The sequence below is a fragment of the Megascapheus bottae genome, chromosome X (assembly GCF_031878675.1).
Source record: "Megascapheus bottae isolate mThoBot1 chromosome X, mThoBot2.hap1, whole genome shotgun sequence".
Classification (NCBI taxonomy): domain Eukaryota; kingdom Metazoa; phylum Chordata; class Mammalia; order Rodentia; family Geomyidae; genus Megascapheus; species Megascapheus bottae.
In genome coordinates, this window is record NC_143547.1 from 90136941 (window position 1) to 90154182 (window position 17242).

The following is a 17242-nucleotide window of genomic DNA, read 5'->3' on the forward strand; positions in this document are numbered from 1 at the left end:
ATATCTAAAATATATCTACAGCTAAAAAAATTGAATCTCTCCAAACCAAATCTTCAAAGAAACAACCATCCCATTAAAAGATGGGCCAAAGACTTAATGAGAGACTTCTCTGAAGAAGAAATAAGAATGGCCTATAGCCACATGAAGAAATGCTCTACATCTCTAGCCATAAAAGAAATGCAAATCAAAACAACTCTAAGATTCCACCTCACTCCAGGCAGAATGGCCATTATCAAGTAATCTAATGACAACAGAAGCTGGCCAGGATGTGGCCAGGAGGGATCACTGCTACACTGCTGGTGGGAGTGCAAACTCGTTCAACCACTATGGAAAGCAGTATGGCAGTGCCTCAAAAGCCTAAACATAGAGCTCCCCTATGACCCAGCAATCCCACTACTTGGCATTTACCCAATTGTCCAGAAACAAGGACATGCTAAATCCACTAGCACAACAATGTTCATTGCAGCACTATTTACCATAGCAAAGATATGGAACCAACCTAGATGCCTCTCAGTAGACGATTGTATCAAGAAGATGTACTTATACACAATGGAATTCTATGCTGCCACCGGAAAGAATGACATTGCCCCATTTGTAAGGAAATGGAAAGATTTGGGAAAAATCATACTAAGTGAAGTAAGCTAGACCCAAAGGTTTCCCTCATTTGTAATAATTAGTACACATCTAGGACTCCTAGCAGAAGATTACAATAGCTCAAAACCTAGGTACATAAGGTCATATAGGATGAGACTAAATGAAAGGACCTATATGATATGGAAACAAGAGTTTATCTTGTGTGATTGTTGTTCTTATCGTATTATGTTATTTCTCTTCTCTTTTGTTACCCTTTGGTTAATCTCATATTGTTACTGTATCTGACTTCGTTACCTGGTATATTGTATATGTGTTTATTTGAAATAGGAAATGAAAGGAGGGAAAACAAGATGATTGTGGGGGGTTAGGGGATGGAAATGGGGGACAAAAACATGAGAAGGGGTATCAATGTGTGAGAAGTAATGCACCTACTATCTGGCGAATGTAACTTTAACCCCTCTATACATTACCCTGACAATAAAAAATTAAGAAAAGAATTGCTGTAGATGCCTAGATTAATTTCTCTTCTCCACATCCTGTTCATTCATCTATGTCTGTTTAGATGGCAGTGCTATGCTCTTTTGATTATTATGGCTCTGTGGTATCTCTTAAAATCAGGCATCATGATGCCTACATAAAGGTCCTTCTTAATACTACTTTTTCTGAGTCTTACAGAATTAATATATTATATTTCCACTTTCATTTGCTTCAAGAAATTGTAAATTATTAAAAATGATGTGTTGTTTGACCTCCAGGAATAATTGCTTGCTTGTATCATTCTTATACTCTCTCTTACTGTTGAATTTCTTTTGTTCAGTTGTTATCAGAAAATACATGGGATATGATTTTAATTTTTTGAAATTTAAATGTTTGTTTTGTGGTCCAATGTAGGGTATGGTCTACGAAAACATCCATGTGTAGATGGAAACATGTTGCCTGTAGTTTTTGGCAAAAATGTTCTATAAAGTTCTCTTAAAGTTCGTTTGATATATAATGTAGCTTAACTGTGATGTCTAGGATGGGAATAAGAAGGGAAATATCCAGAGTAGGTTGTAATTTTAGGGCCTATTTCCTTTTCCTGTGTCATAAGCCACCATTATATTTTCCCTAGTTTCTTCAGGTGGTTATAACAAACTCCCATTCTTGTACTGTAATAGCATATGTGCCAAAATGAATTAAAATGTAAACTTTTTAATCCTAAACCATCAAGGAAACTTTGGTTGAATTATCTTCAATGTTCCATCCCATGCGGACCCATTACTCTCCCTTCCATTTGAACAAACATGCCTGTAATCCTAAATATTCTGACCATACAATTTAGATATATGCTTGGGATCAGCTTCAAAAAGTCATGTTTACATCAGCAACATAAAATTCAAAAGAATGATGGTACAGTACAAACTCAAGAAAAAATATTTATCTGTACTGTACAGCTGAGTTACATGATTGTGAAGTTAGACAAAGGAGACAGTCAGCTTATTTTCTTGAGATCTAGATTCCAGAAGGGATATGCCAGGTTAGGGCCTATTCTGTTACAGAATTGACCTTTCCCATTTTCTGTCTTTCAGAAGATGTTCAGTGATCCCTCACCTGTCATGATAGTTACATTCCAGAGGACCCCATCCTCCCCTGTAATAGGTGAATCCACAAAGTAGTAGTGTTAAATGGTGGTCCCTTGATATGTGGTGGTTCACTTATTGTTATTTTGTGGATTTTTACCTATTGCAGGGGTCTCTGGAAGTGATCACCATTTTGCTATTTAAAAAAACTTGCAATATAATGAAGCAACAATAAATGAACAGTGATAGAGCAAGGGACGACTGTACACTGGGGCACTCTTTGAGAACGCTGCCTTCCCCCATTCCTGCCTCTGAAATAACCATATGGAGCAGAAAGATCTTGAAAGCATAATTATAGGAAGAGCGGCTCAGCCATCTCACAGACCCTCTGTATCTCTGAGTTTCACATCCATAGACTCCACCACACATTTTAAAGATGTAAATATTGCATTTCTTAGTTGGGAGCCAATGGTTCATGCTTCTAATTCTAACCATGCTGGAGACTAAGATAGGAGGATTGTGGTTTGAAGTCACCCTGAGCACACAAAAGCATTAGTTTTCAGGGTCAGGAGTTTGGCCTAGTGGTAGAGTGCTTGCCTATCTTGTATGAAGACCCAGGTTTGATTCCTTGGTGCCACACACATAGAAAAAAGCTGAAAGTGGTTGTATGGCTCCAAGTGGTAGAGCTCTAGCCTTGAGAAAGCCCAAGAGCAGTGCTCAAGCCAGGACTGACAAAAAGAAAAAAACAAACAAACATTGGTTTTCTTCTCAAGCTAGGAACAATTTTTCTTGTCATTACTAATAGTATAATATAAAAATATTTATGTAGACTTTACTTTGTGTTAGCTATTATGAAGTAACATGAAGATGATTTAACATGCAGGAGAATGTATATAGGATATACACACACACACACACACACACACACACACACCACACATATATATATATATATATATATATATATATATATATATATATATATATATATATGCACTGCCTCATTATACAAGGGATTTAAATGTCTATGGAGTTCACTATAAGGTGGGGGTCCTAGAACTAATTACCCATGGATACCAACACATGACTATATTTAACATCTCTTCAGTTATTCACAGATCAGCTTTAGGCCCGGATCTTAGCTTTCCTGGCAGTGCTAAGCAGGTGGGAAAACTCTTCGAATGACTCAAAATCAATCACTCTGATAGGTGACCTCCTCCCTCTACATGCCTCTTGTCCTGAGGCTGATAATTGCTCCATGGTATTGCCTTCCTAGGGAACCATAGCCTCCCTCACATACCCTTATGAGTTCTGGTTTCACTCAAAAAGTCTCACATATGAATACATGATGTCATCCTGAGGTTTGCATCAGATTGAGTTCAGATTGCATATTTTTCCACAGGCATCACTGAGCTCCAAATTTAGGAGCTATTTACTTCTGGCTGATCTACTTATTTATTTATTTATTTTTTCCTGGACAAGAGGTCTATTTCAACATGCCCTAGGAAAACATTAATTTGCAAATAGAGTAACTTCTAAGTATCTTGTTAACACAGCAGAGGCATAGCATCCAAGAACACTTACATAAAGCAACCTTCCTTGCACTTTGATTGAGAATGTACATATTTATTTTATAAACACAGTCAGCTCAATTATTTAGGTTACTGTAAGGGCAAAGTGGTGTAAATAAAGCACTGGGGAAAGTTCATTTGGATTTGTTTTGGAGTATGTATTTATAGTTTTTGTAACACCAGCCTCAGCAAGTGTTCCTAATTATGGTCTTGCTAAGGGTAATACTGGGCTTAGCCTACACATTATAAACATATATATATATATATATGTATGTATGTATATCAAGACCATGTTGAATAACTGAACAGAGAGAGCCAATCCAAGACTCACGCTGATGTAGTTTGTCTGCCAAGTCTTTTTGTAACTACCTAGCTGATGTTACACATTAAATGAGAGTTGTTCTTCACCTTGACAGGCTATATACCAACTCCAGAGATGCATAAATCCAAGTCTTAAAAAAAATCTCTTTTTGTGATTTACTTGCCAAATCTGCCTTCTCTGCCTTACTCAGTGGTGGGTGGGTCTGCGCTGCTGTACTAAACTGTCCTTTGCAATGCCTGTCGTGAGGAAAGTTCAGTGACAGCATAGTTGGAACACATGATGCATAGGCAGGGAGGACTATACGGGATCTATATGGTGATAACTCCCAAATTCCTACTCCTGGCCCACGTCTGTCTCCTAAACTCTACTAGTATTATAAATCTGCCTGTTCTGTTCACTTTGAATGTCCCAGAGCTCTTTGAATTGAATTCCTCTTCACTTTTCCAAATCTCACTCTCCCTATATTCATGACATTGGTTGCTTGCTATGAGTTCAGAAATTCTACACTTCTGGCTAATTTAGCCCCTATATTTTCACCTCTTTGTACCTCTGTACTCACTTTTTTTTTCATGCTGGTCCTGGAGCTTGAACGATGGGCCTGAATGCTGTCTCTGAGCTTTTGTTCAAGGCAAGTGTTCTGCCACTTGAACCATAGCACCATTTCTGGCTTTTTTGAGTAGGTTGTTAGAGATAAGAATTTCACCAAGGCTGAGATTAATCCATGCTCCTCTGATCTCAGCCTCTGGAGTATCTAGGATGCGAGGGACACAGCATACTCACACCTGTACTAGATAAAGCCTCCATCACCCCTAGTCTGTTCGACTCAAACATTTCTCATAACTGATTTCCTTACATTGAATATTGCCCCCTGGCCCCACCCACCCTCCACAGAGCAAGGACACAGAAGTGGTGTTTTTATGGGCCTTTTCCATATCTCTTAGCTACTTTATTATTATCTTCTTCTTCTTCTTCTTATTATTATTATTATTATTATTATTATTATTATTTTCTGTCATGGGGCTTGGACTGTGAGCCTGAGTACAGTACCTGAGTTCTTCAGCTCAAAGTTACCACCCTGCCCCTGGGCTTGGGTGTTGCCCCTGAGCTCTTCAGCTCAAGGCTACTACCCTACCCTTGAGCCACAGTGCTACTTCCTGTTTTCCTGTGGTTCATTGGAAATAAGAGTCTCATGGCCTTTAGTGCTAGGTTTGGGTTTGAACTGTTGTCCTCAGATCTCAGCCTCCTGAGTAGCTAGGATTACAGGCATGAGCCACCACACCTGATATCTCTTAAATTTGTTTTTTTTTTTGCCAGTCCTGGGCTTGAGCTCAGGGCCTGAGCACTGTCCTTGGACTTTCTCAAGGCTAGAGCTCTACCAGTTGAGCCTCAGTACCACTTCTGGCTTTTTTCTATGTAGGTGGTAGTGAGGAATTGAACCCGGGTCTTCGTGCATGCTAGGCAAGAATTCTACCACTAGGCCAAACTCCCATCCCATCTCTTAGCTTTTATAGAACATTCTGTGCCTTTGCTTCTGGTGGTCCATCTTCCTAGCAAACCCCTCACTATGTTTCTACTTGGAAAGTTCCACCTCATTTTCTTTTCTTTTTTTTTGCCAGTCCTGGGCTTGAATTCAGGGCTTGAATACTGTCCTTGGGCTTTCTCAAGGCTAGAGCTCTATCACTTGAACCTCAGCACCACTTCTGGCTTTTTTCTATCTATGTAGTACCGAGGAAGCGAACCCCAGTCTTTGTGCTTGTTAGGCAAGCACTCTACCACTAAGCCAAAATCCGGCCCCACCTCTCTTTCTTAATTCATCTCAAAATTCTGGCCCTTTCTGAAGCATTTGAAGTTTCCATGCGCAGCGAGGTGAGCACTCCTTCCTCTCAGTATCCCTAGCCTTTTCTCCATGTCTGGTGGCACTAACACCATTATGTGTGTACAAGAAACATTCTCTATTAGACTGCAAAGTGCAGGACAGAAGGGCCTTGTCATGTCTTCACTGCTGACAGGGCTCAACCCACACCAGTGGCCCATGTCCTATTTGCAGGATAGTAATTGTCTTACCAAGTGTAGTCTAAAGACCAGTTTCCTAGGCTTCACCTGAGGGCTTTGCTAGTGATTCACAATCTCCAGTTCACTAGCTTTACCAAATAGGAATTAACATTTTAGAAAATCTTCAGGTAAATCCTCATGCATGTTAAAACTTAGGAAGACCAAATGATGGGGGTTCAAGTCTATAATCCTAGCTACTCAGGAGACTGAGATGTGAGGATTGCAGTTCAAAGCCAGCCTGGGCACAAAAGTCTATGAGACTGTAATTTCCAGTGAACCACCAGAAAACCAGAAGTGGCAGTGGTGGAACACCAGCCTTGAGCACAAAAGCTCCAGGGACAAAGTCCAGGCCCTGAGTTCAAGCCCAATCACTGACAAAATAAAAACAAAAAAGAAAAAACAACCCTTAGGCAGTATTGTACTAAATTAGTGCACAAGAAAACAATGTGAATTAATGCACCTTCTATCTGGCAAATATCATGTAACCTTTCTATTAATTACAATAAAAAATATATGAAAAAAAAGAAAACAATGATCTTTAAAAAGGGACACACACCATCCCTTGTCATTCAGTGTTCTTACACGCAATCCCAACTTTCAGATCAGCAGCGCAGGGTATGTTTCTGCTTCTGAATGACAGGTCCAGTGTCGTTCATGTTCTTAGTTTGGGACCTTGTATGTGTCAGAAAACCGAAGAAGTCTAATCTTGCACAAGACAGCCCTTTCTCCTGTTGGAGAGTTGTGGCTACACAAAGTTGCCCCCAGTTAGGGAGGAAGTTTGTGCTTCCTTACAGCTTGCCTTAATCATTCTCTGGCCAAGATACGAGTCAGCCTTGTGGCCTGTGTTAAGCATCAGTGAAAGGAATTGCACAGAACGATGGCAAGAGCTCTTGGAGCTCCCACCCCTAGAGACATCTGGCGCTTATGAGAAGATCGTGACAATGCGTATGGATGAAGGAAATCATTGAGCAATTTAATATAATCCTAGTTTTAAGGGTTTTATATAAAATATATCTATATTTTCATCAGAAGAGGAAAACAATGAACAATGCTTCATTCACGTCAGGAAAGAAGATCCCATGGAAAGGACTTTCTTTCCTCTACTAACTCTTCCTCCCAAATCATCTGAGCAAAAAAAAAACCCGCCTGCCTTTCTTTTCTGTGCATTCCTTAATTATCAACACAGCTCGAGTGTGGTGCCCAATGCCCACCTCATCTGAAGACACTGGTGGGGGCCTGTGGGGTGCATTGTCTCACTTCTTGGCAGGGAAGCCTGGTAATTGGAAAGGCCCTCAAGTTCAGACAAAGCCACTCTAACTGGGAAGTGGCAAAACTGGCTGTTTTTGCCTTGGGCTTGTATTTGCTGATAAATTACCACTCCTGAAAAAACTTCAGCCTCTTATTTGAACAGCTTGGCTTCTAATCAGAACCACACCTAGACTGAGATGGGAGTGGTTTCAGACCAGCTTCTGTCTGAGAATGGAAAAGAAAAATAAAGCAGGTCTAGAGCCACTGAGGTGACAGAAAAATCTAGGCCTTGCTGGCCGCCTCTCTTTCAGTCTCCTGACTGTGTGTACGTTGAATCAGGAAGTATCTAATGTCAAATTTGGCTTTTCCAGCCAGAGAAACAACTGTTTTAAATCAGAGACTGAAAAATGATCAACAGGCCAATAATAGAAGGAATGCTCCTCATGAGAAAGTTTTCTCAAGACACAACTGTGAATTAGGCACATTTCATATTTTCCCTTGAACTATTTTTCCATTTTCTGAGAGTATCAATAAGGGCTGTTTTGAGAAACAGAACAACTAGTACATACACACCCATAAAAGGGAGAAAGCATGCCTCTCACGGTTGTATATTGGGGCTTGCAATTATAACCCTGTGTAATTAGAAAGCCAAGAAAAATGAGATGATAATGGTATGAGTCGGATGACTCCAGTATGCACCGAAAGTCTTTGCAGCCTGTACCAATCTATTTTGTCTCACTATAACAGAATACCCAATGCTGAGAAGTTTACAAACAAAAGAGATTTATTTAGTTATCTCACAGACTGAAGCTCCAAGACTGGGCTGCCTCAATGTGCTCAGCATCAGGATGAATAGCATCATGGTGAGATGCCACAGGGAGAAGCAGGAGGCAAGAGAGATTTGGGGAGCCAGGCTTGTGGGAATTCGCAGGGTATGATGTGGCATGTTGTCATTTTGCTTTGAATTTTCCTACTGAGCCTGATATTGTGCACTTCTTGGGTACATTTTAATTATTCACTGAAACGGGTCTTTTGTGAAGCTCACATTATCCTCTAACTTCCTATGTTGCTCAGGCTTCTCTAGAACTGAGGATCTTTTTTAACCTTCGAAGTGCTGCCAATATACATATAGGTTTGCACCATCATACCCTGCCACTGTATGTCAACCTAGACATAAATTTTATACATGTAGCCCACATGTATTAGGCCTGTAATCTACGTTAAATTAATTTCTCTCTATATGGTAAAAGTTGTAAATCTAAATTCTTTTATTTTGTATGTTAATATTCAGTTGTGAGAACTCAACTGACTATTGGATTCTATCTTGTAGATTCGTTTCCCTGTTCTTATGTCATTATTCAAGTGTCTTCTTTTCTTTTCTTTTCTTTTTTATTGTTTTGGCAGTCCTGAGCTCTACCACTTGAGCCACAGCACCACTTCTGGCTTTTTCTATGTATGTGGTACCAAGGAATTGTACCCAAGGCTTCGTGCTTTCTAGGCAAGCATTCTACCACCAGGCCACACTCCTGGCCCTGTATGTGCATTTATAATTGCTGGTACTTTTTCTTGGACTACTACTATATGTCTTTTTTTATTCTGTAGTGGTATTTCTTGTTTCAAAATCTATTATGTGTAATATTAATATAGCTGCCTCAGATCTCCTTTGTTGGCTCTTTGGTTGCTATATTGATTTTAAAAAATTCTTATTTGGGGCGGGGGTGGAGAGAGGGAAATGGGGACCAAGACATGAGAAAGGGTATCAATGTATGTGAAGTAATACACCTTCTATCTGGTGAATATAATGTAACCCTTCTATTAATTACAATAAAAATATATGGAAAAATGTCTTATTTGTCATTCCCCTAGAGAACATATAGATAGTTCCCACTTTTGCATCCACTTTAATAGTATCTGGCTTTTCACTGGGGGGTGCTTATATAATTTCCATTAATGTAATTACTGAGATGATTACATTTACATTTGCCATTCTGTTTTTGATTTTTTATGTCTCTCATATCTGCTCTTGCATAACTTCTTCTTTTGCATTGAAATAATCCATTTTAAATACATCATTTAAATTATCCTGTTGTTTTAAGCATATGTTTTAATTTTAAAGTTTCTCTAAGAATCAAAATGATCCTATTTTAATTCATCACCATCTATTTCCAATAATACTAGTAAAATATCCTTTCTTCAACAGATGTTCATGTACTCCCTCCTATCTGCTCTCTACCCCCACTCCTCTTTGTAGCTTCACTGTCATTTTTATCATATGATGTAAATACAATAATGCTACTGTTTTAATTTTTTCATAAAATCCTATCTTTGTTATAGAAGTCAAGAAAACAAACATATATTTATATTTTTAATATTAATCTATTATTTCTGATACTCTGCCTGAAGGACATCCTTTACTATTCCTGTTTTTTTTTTTTTTGCCAGTCCCGGGATGTAAACTGAGGGCCTGAGGACTATCCTTGAGCTTTCTCAAGGCTAGAGCTCTATGACTTGAGACCCAGCACCACTTCCAGCTTTTTCTGTGTATGTGGTACTAAGGAATCAAATCCAGAGTTTCATGCATGCTAGGCAACCACTCTACCCCTAGAACACGCTCTAGGCCCACCTTTACTATTCCTTTTTTTTCATATATTTTTATTGTAATTAATAGAAGGGTTACATTATATTTGCCAGTTAGAAGGTACATTAATTCACATACGTTGATACCCTTTCTCATGTCTTGGTCCCCATTTCCCTCCCCCTTTACTATTCCTTTTAAGGCAAACCTATTGTCAAATAATTCTCTTTGTCATTCTTTATATATCTTTATTTCATTTTCTTTTTTTTTTGAAGGATCACTTGGAAGTGGATAGAATTGGTGGAAGAGATTACAATAAATATTATATAAAGCAAAGTAAGCCAGACCCAAAGAAATATAGACTGCATAGTTGCCCTTATTTGTGGTAACTAGAATGTGCCCATGAAGCTACAAGTAAAAACAAAACAAAAAATAAACCCTAGGACATGATACATTATACAGGACTCTATACATTCACATTGAGTAAAACCAAAGGAGAATATTCCTAGGAGAAGATCACAAAGGTAAAATAGCTATATGCATGTGATTATATAAAATAATATCAAAATAAACACCAGGAAATAGAAACAAGATTTTATTGCTTTGTTGCTCTTTTTGTTTTCTTTTCCTTTTGGCACTAAGGTGATAAAAATTAAAACTATATCATTTCATCTCACATCCTTAAAATACAACAACTGTCAGAGAAAAGGGAACCTGTCTATACTGCTGAAGAATGTAAATAAATGTATGAAAAAAACCGCTTCCTCAAGAATTAAAGAAATAGAACTATCATATGTTCCAATAATCACTTTGAAATTCAATAATTCCTTTTGGTATTTATCCAAAGCAAATGAAATCAGTACATTGAAGAAATACTTCTACTGTCATGTTTACTGTAGTATTATTAACAATTTGCAAGAAATAGAAGCAACCTGATGTTCATCAATATTATTCAGGCTTAAGAAAGATGAAATTCATCCAGTGCTGGAAGCTCACACATGTAATCCTACCTAGTCAGAAGGCTGAGATCTAAAGATCATGGTTGAAAGTCATACCAGGCAGGAAAGTCCATAACAGTCTTATCTCTTTTTTATTTTTGCCACTCCTGGGGCTTGAACTCAGGGCCTGGTCACTGTCCTTGCACTCTACCACTTGAACCACAGCACCAATTCCAGCTTTTTCTGTGTATATGGTATCAAGGAATCAAATCCAGGGCTTTATGCATTCTAGTGACACACTCTGCCACTAGGCTACAGTACTAGCCAAAAGAGTCTTATCTCTAATTAACCACCAAAAAGCTAGTAGCAGAAATATGGATCAAGTGGTAGAACACTTGTCTTGAGCAAAAAAGCTGAGGGTATGGGCTTTCCTATCTGGGCTGGCTTCAAACAGCAGTCCTCAGATCTCAGCATCCTGAGTAGCTAGGATTATAGCCATGAACTATTGGCACTTAGCTTTATGGGAGATTCTCGTACTTGGAGACAAATACTTGATAGTGCTTTCATCTTGAGCAAATCACTCCATACCTCCATGATGCACTGTCTTCATCTGCATGATACAGTTAGTTTATTATGATTGTATGTGTGTGTGTGTGTGTGTGTGTGTGTGTGTGTGCTGCTTTTTCACTCAAGTATGTTGCTCTACCATTTGATTTAAAGCTCCATGATTGCTTTTTTGGTGGTGGACTTTTCTGGCCAAACAGGTTTTGAGTGCTCTCAGAACTCATTTCACTAAATACTAGGATTACAAGTATGAGCTACTGGCACCCGTAGAATTGTTCAGTTTTCTTCTGGGCTACACTATTCTAAAGAATGATGTTAAAATTGCAAACTCCCAGCATGACTATAAATTTCTTAGTTTTATTTTACAACAGTCAGGTTTGATTTTTCTGTGCCTTAGTGCTGTAGTTAGGTTTATAAAGTTCACCACTCTTTGTGTTCCTATGAGTTTTATTTTTTATTTTTCAGAAACTACGAAATGTTTTCTTGATACTTTTTTTTAAGATCCAATGTTGCCTTTTTTTCTTTTTCTTCTTTCTTCCTTTCTTTTCTTTTTCTTTTTGTCAGTCATGGGGCTTGAACTCTGGGCCTGGGCGCTGTCCCTGAGCTCTTCAGCTTAAGGCTACTGCCCTATCCCTTGAACCACAGTGCCACTTTCGGTTTGATAGTAGTTAACTGGAAATAAGAGTCTCACAGTCTTTTAATGCCTTGTCTGTCTTTGAACCGTGATCCTCAGATCTCAGCCTCCTGAGTAGTAAGGATTACAGTTGTGAGCCACCATACCATCTTTCACCCTTTGATTTTCAACCTCTTAGATTTGATTGGTTTAACTAGGTTTTGGTGGCTCATGCCTGTAATCCCAACTACTCAGGAGGCTGAGATCTGTGCATTTCAGTTCAAAGTCTAGGTGACTCTTATCTTCAACTAACAAAAAGGGCATAAGTAGAGCTGTAACTTAAGTGGTTAGGCACCTGCACTGAGCAAAAAAAGCTCAGGGACAGCACCCAAGCCCTGAGTTCTAACCCCAGTACACACACACACACATACACACATACACACACACACACACACACACACACACACACACACACACACACATACACACACACATTTGATTGGTTAGGAAAGGGCAGTATGGATTTGGAACCCGTAGGTAGTAGTTCTGTGATTACATGCAGTGGGTGGGTGGGTGGTACTGACTGGATGGTAGGGCTGCTCCAGTATAAAAGCCAGCATCTTCCATCAAACCTTCTTGTGGATTGGAGCTCCTAAGAGGAAACCATGCCTCTGTCAGCCTAGTGTCTTCATCAGGATCAGGACTATACTGATAGAAGATCCCTTTCATTGACTATTTACATGAAGAAAGTCTTGACTCAGCCATCTTGCTTTACTTGCCACGAGCTAGTCTTGCATGCTCATTTCCAAAATTGGAAACACTGAAGAAATTCCACTAAGCTACAGGCTCAATGTACTGGAGATGCTGTATTTAGATTGTGGTTTAAAACAAAAACAAAAACAAAAACAGGAACCACCACAACTGACAGGGTGGAATCACTCTGGTAAATTAACCAGCCTTTGATGGTAGCATCTCATTTGAAGACTAAAGCCTGCTCACAGAAGTGAAAGCACAGTTAAAAAGAAAAAGCTGGGCCCAGCTCTGGTGGCTCATGCCTGTCATCCTACTTACTTGGGAAATGAAGATTTGAAGATAATGGTTCAAAGCCAACTCAGGCAGAAAAGTTCCTGGAAGATTCTTCACCAATAAATGACTTAAAACCTTGAAATGGAGCTGTGGCTCGAAGTGGTAGAACCCTAGCCTTGAGGAAAAGAGCTTAGGGACAGTGTGTAGGCCCTGAGTTCAAGCCACTCAATTGAAAAAAAAAAGAAAAGAAAAGATAAAAAGAGCATTCTCAGGAATCTAGATAACACTTGGGAGTTTGCAGTTGAGTATATTGCAGCCATGAATTCTGACCACTCCGGTACACAGAACCCACATTGAGCCATCTTGACCATCCTACTATGGAAGCATCTGCACATTTCAACAAAGACATTATTGACATGGAATCCCAAGATGCACATTGAGCTGGGCCACAATAATCCTTTCCCCAGGAGTGGACAGCCAGCCAGTCTTACAACATTGTCTATGACGTGGTGATTGCCACTCCCCTGCAGCAGGTAGTCTCCCAAGGGATAGGAGTGTTTCCTCAACACCACATCAAGAAAAAAGCTATGATAGTGGAGCAATACTGCCACCTGGCAAAACATCACAACCCACCACACCTGAATTTTAAAAATTTGGAGTGAAAATACTGGGAAGATTTGCATGGATGGTTCGGTACTGATGTAAAAGGCTCCCTGGTTTTTGTTTTGTTTTTGATTGTTGTTTTTGCTTTTGTGGATCATGGGTTAGGGCCTGGGTGACGTCCCGAAACTCCTTTTTTTTTTTTTTAAAGACTAGCTCTCAAGGAGACGGAAGATGGCACCGAGACAATAGGGACGCTGCCTAGCTCTCTCTCACAAAAAGAGAGAACCAGGGAGTCCCACGAGCCAATTATCTTAAGAAATCTACAACAAAAAACTCAAAAAGCAACAGAGAAGGATTCAAACCGAAAAGAAATCCAGATAAAGCTCACATCCAACTTTCTCAAAGAATTCAGAACGCGAGGTCCCCTCCCCCACCTCTCGCCGCAGGCTCCAAGCCGCGAAAAGCCCTGGCGGAGGGCGCCGGCCCAGCAGCCCTGACCAGCAGAAACCTGCATAGGACTGGGCCAGCGAGCCACAGAAGCAGCGGAACCCAGACGCGGAACCAGAACAGCAAGCAGCAGAACCCAGACACGGAACACAGGCTGCGGAGGAGACCCGAGGCGAGTGAAAGACTCCCCAACACCAAGGAGCACCCGCAGACGGACGCAGAGGCGTGAGTAGCACAGCGCATGCCCAAACCCATCAGGAAAGCAGAGCGGTGCCAAGCAATAGAACTTAACTCAGTCCCATCCACCCCGCCCAAGAAAGACTGGTGGGAGCAGGGGGGCAAGGAATTTAGAATCCTGTCCCTTCCCTCAACAGCCCCCTCCCTCAGGCCATTGACTGGAGACTGACAGACGGGCTACGCTAAGACTCAGCACCCCACCAGGTGAGGCAGGCAGAGCTGTCCCAGCTCCCACCCGCCCAACAGGTTCCTCTCCCAGGCCACTGGATCTGGAGAGTGGAGGGCGCTGAGTCCCTGCCTTATAGCAGCGGGTGGGGTGTGCGGGAAAATAGGAGCCAGCATCTGTCCCCCTCAAATCTTGAGCCGGGCGTCCTCCAGCTAGGAATCTTGAGCAAGACGGCACCGAGGGGCTCCCCACAGTCACAGACTCTCTGACAAAGCAGTGGAAACACAGCAGGGATCTGAAGGGCCCACCAGCAGCCATGCTCACCTTCTGAGAATCAAAAAGGCGCGGCTCCGCCCTTGGAGCCCACGCCCTCAGCTGGGCCCCGCCCCTGGGAACAGAGGGGCCTCCTGCTGGTCCTGCTGAGAGGTCCTGAAACTCTCAATCCCCAGACCCTTGGCTTGGGGCCGCCCCTGGAAGCAGCACAGGAAAACGTCTGCCCAGCACACTCAGACTGAAGCTCGCAGATCCATCCCATGGCCCACTGTGAGGCCACTGGTTGGGCTGAGAGCTACTCGTGCAGCAACACATAAGTTTTATCTAATACTTTCCAAACTTTGTACTCAAATACGCTACCTACATACCCTCAGTTGATGAGTGGACCAACAGTTGTGGTATTTGTACACAATGGAATTCTATGCTGCTGTCAGAAAAAACGACATTGCCCTATTTGTTAGGAAATGGAAAGTCTTAGAAAAAATCATATTAAGTGAAGTAAGCCAGACTCAAAGGAACTTAGGGTCAATGGTTTCTCTCATTTGTCATAATCAGTAGAAACCTTGGGCTCTCCTAGCAGAGATCTGCAATAGAGCAAAACCTTGATACATAAGGCCATGTAGTATGAAGCTAATTGAAAAGACCTCCAGGATAGTGAAACAAAAGCCATATAATGAATGATTATTGTCCTTAATGTACTATGTTATCTCTCATCTCTTTTGCTGTCCCTTGGTTATCTCATATTGTTACAGTATCTCACTTTGTTATCTGTTATATTGGATTTATTTGTATTTGGTTGTTTGAAATTGGATAGGGAAGGGGGGAAAACCAAGATGGAGAGGGATGGAGGGGAGGGTAATGGGTACCAAGACATGTGAAAGGATATCAATATATGTGAATTAATGCACCTTCTATCTGGCAAATATCATGTGACCCTTTTATTAATTACAATAAAAAATAAAAGACTAGCTCTCTATCACTTTGAGCCACAGCACCACTTGTGGTTTTCTGGCGATTAATTAGACATAAGAATCTCATGGACTTTCTGGCCTGGTGGCTTTGAAACATGATCTTCAGATCTCAACCTTCTGAGTAACTAAGTTTACAGGTGTGAGCCACCAGCACCCAGCTAATGTTTGATGAGAGAATGAAGGAATAGAACGTTGGTCATTTGGGGACCATCCAGGACCTGTTGCGATCATGAAGGTGAACACACCATACCTGTGTATCAGCATGGATGGGGACACGAACGTTTACACCATCAATTATGGGTATGTCAGGGGCCTCCAAAACATGGTGCGTGGTCCCTCAAACCTCAACCCTCCAGCATGGCAAACACCTGGAGTGTCTAGAGAGAACCTTCCAGGCCTTACCTGATGCTGTGAGGCGTTCCTGCAGCACAAGCTGACCCTGATCTCTCCTCACATGCTCTGGGAGGGAGAATGCCATCCTCTTCAGTTACATGACCCAGGAGGCTGGAGAGTTCACAGTTACCTTTCCTTGAGGGTAGCGTGCTAGCTTCAACCATTTCTTGGCTTCAAATGCATGGAGGCCATTAACTTTGTCACTTGTGGCAGATCCATTATAGCAAAGCTGCCTTACAGGGCAGCAGTGGGAAGACCAGGGTCAGCTTCTCCATGCATGCCTTCATACACATCCTGCAGCCTGAACAATACCAGCAGTGGAAACATGGGTATAACTGCATGCTTGTGGACCATGTAGTGCCCACAGGGTCCGCCAGGGCAGAGCTGATGACCATGCAGGAGCCGAGGCCCAGAGGGCACTGATGTCCAGGCTGGAGATGATCCTAAGTAGGGAAGGATCTGTGTATGAGCCTGAGGTCCTCTAGGTGTGGGGTGGAGGGCAGTGGAACCAGCCAAGGTGCTCTTATGTGCTACTCACCTTCATCTGTGGCCTTCACAATTGTTCCACAGCACAATGGCTATTGGTGGAAGTTCACAAAAGCCCTTCCAGACTTCTCCTCCCACCCTGGTTGTATCCCATCCCCTTCTCTGTCCCCTTTCTGGCACTAGTACTCTTGGAAAATGTAGGTGGGAGGAGTCTTCCATACTGACGCTTGCCAAGAGGTGCCTAGGAGCCCAGCCCATGCCCCTACCTTCAGGAGATTTTCCATGCAAACGCAATCTCTGAACCCTATCGGCAGAATCATGCTGGGGTTTCTCTGGGCCCTGTGCCATCATCTTCAAACCTTTGCACGAAGGCTGACCCTTCCTGTGCACCTGCCTCGGTGGCTATCACAGGAGACAGCATGCTGAATTTCCATGTCTGCATCCTGCTGGCTGTTCCTGATGATGGTCTCTGAGAAGCTTCATACATGTTGATGGAAACTGCATGGCCCCTGTACATCTGGATAGGATTGTAGCCATGGAGCATTACACCTCAGCATCCTTTTACCATGGAAAACTGCCGAGATCTTACATCTTCTATCTGTAT

General features: G+C 41.5%; 1 pseudogene; it reads left to right on the forward strand.

Annotated features, from left to right (window-relative positions):
* The first annotated feature begins 15920 nt into the window (after positions 1-15920).
* Positions 15921-16575, forward strand: LOC150041545 (lysine-specific demethylase 4D-like; annotated as a pseudogene).
* Positions 16576-17242: the final 667 nt, after the last annotated feature.